The sequence below is a fragment of the Chrysochloris asiatica genome, unplaced genomic scaffold, assembly GCF_000296735.1.
Source record: "Chrysochloris asiatica unplaced genomic scaffold, ChrAsi1.0 scaffold00046, whole genome shotgun sequence".
Classification (NCBI taxonomy): Eukaryota; Metazoa; Chordata; class Mammalia; order Afrosoricida; family Chrysochloridae; genus Chrysochloris; species Chrysochloris asiatica.
The window spans coordinates 1,929,039-1,930,929 of NW_006408564.1; the positions used below are offsets into that span (position 1 = coordinate 1,929,039).

General features: G+C 39.9%; 1 protein-coding gene across 1 annotated transcript in view; it reads left to right on the forward strand.

Annotated features, from left to right (window-relative positions):
• Positions 1–1,891, forward strand: part of CACNA2D3 (calcium channel, voltage-dependent, alpha 2/delta subunit 3) — a 1,461,104-nt gene that overhangs the window by 462,402 nt on the left and 996,811 nt on the right. The window lies entirely within an intron of this gene.

Consider the following 1,891-nt stretch of genomic DNA (forward strand, 5'->3'; position numbering starts at 1 on the left):
TCATATCCAGGTCAGTGGGATTCAGTGGACCATGGATGAACCCAGCCCATTTCTTCATTGCTACCTTTCCTCCTCATCCACTCACCAGTAGACCAATGTGGTTGCCAGCAAGCTTACCTGCCTGCTCTTGTGTTCCCTTTGAGTTTCAGTCTTAGAGAGGGGGTTGTCCTGAAGGAACTTGATTGTTTGCTTTGATGGCTTCCCAGTGAACAGCTTGCTTATTGTTGTAGTAGCAATGGCCATTTTTGTTTTGTTTTTTTTTCCTGATGATCTTTCTTTGAAGATGTATCTTTGGTCACTCTAACTGCTCCAGACTGGTCTGTTTGCCCTTTTTAATGGGAATGTCCCACCTCAGAAGGTTCTGGATGGGACTCAGGATTCCATCCCTACAAAGGTTCCACAAGAAGCCTATTTCACTGGGAGAGTTCTAGAACCCCTTTTAGGTATTCTAATCAGTTATAGGCTTTAGACAGGCTTACAGGTTTTCAATAATCATTTTTCCCAACATTCCAATCTATCCCACTCAAGCGTCTATTTTACTACAGAAGGCAAGGGAAACCAATATTTATAAGACAATCAAGCATCTTAGTATCATTTCTCCTCTTCTAACTATGCTTATATCCCTGTATCACAGAGCCCTGTTGTTCCAAAGTTGAGCATGCATCACTATTTACCTCTTGTCACTTAGCCCATGCAAACCTGTCTCAGTGTTCCCCTATCTACCTTGTTCTTCCACCTCCTCCCCCTTCTTGTATTGCCCTCCCCAGCACCCGAAACATGATGTGTCTGTGCTTACCGTATGCTCTACTGTCACCTCCTTTCACCTCCCCTAAACCCCCAACCATTGTTGTTACTTTATAGTCCATTAACTTTTCCATCCATTTAAGACACTATTTTATTCTGTAATCTACCTGACCTTCTCACCACCTGGATCTCTCTTCCTCTGTGTTTACCTTCTTTCACATTCTAAATTTTTTTATCATAGACTGACCTCCCAGATCCTTTGAATTTGTTCTTATAGTTTTATTTTGTTTTCAACTCTTCCATTTGTCGATTGAGTTCCAGCTGATGCTGCCACATACGTCAATCTCTGGTTGTTGTTTGTTCTTGTTGGTTCTCAGTCCACAGAACTCCTTTTAGGATGTTTTTCACCACAGGTTGGCTTTGCAAAATCCCTTAACTTCTGTTATCTTGGAATGTTTTGATTACACTTTCGTATTTGATTGATAGCTTTGCTGGGTAGAGGATTCTTGATTGGCAGTTTTTGTCTTTCAGGGTTTTATATATGTCTCCCCATTGCCTTCTTGCCTGATGGCTCCTGTTGACAGATCTGTACTTAATCTGATTTGCTTGCCTTTGTATTTTATACTTCTCTTTTCTCTAGCTTCTTTCAGGATTCTGTCCTTATCTTTGATTTTGGAGAGTTTGATTATTATATGTCTTGGTAATTTTAGTTTGGGATCTATCCTTCCTGAGGTTCGTTGAGATTCTTGAACGCTTATCCTTTTGCTTTTCAGTATGTTAGGGAAGTTTTCTTGCAGAAGCTTTTCAACTATCTCCTCTGTGGACTTGTGTGATTCTTCCTGTTCCAGAATGCAGATAATTCTTGTTATTCCTCTTCATGTTGTCCAACATGAATCTTAGACCTTCTTTAGATTGTTTTCATTGTTTTTTCTGCTTGTTCTTCTATCTTAGTAGTATTGAGAGATTTCTCTTCCAGCTCACTAGTTCTGGCTTCCATCTCTTCAATTCTACTCCTTTACTCTTTCAGTGTATTGTCCTTTTCTGACCATCTATTATTAATCATTTGGACCTCTTTCTGTAGGTTTTGAATTGTTTCCAATGCTGTATCTATCTTATTTGATTGTTCCTGTAGCACTTTCCTGGCTTC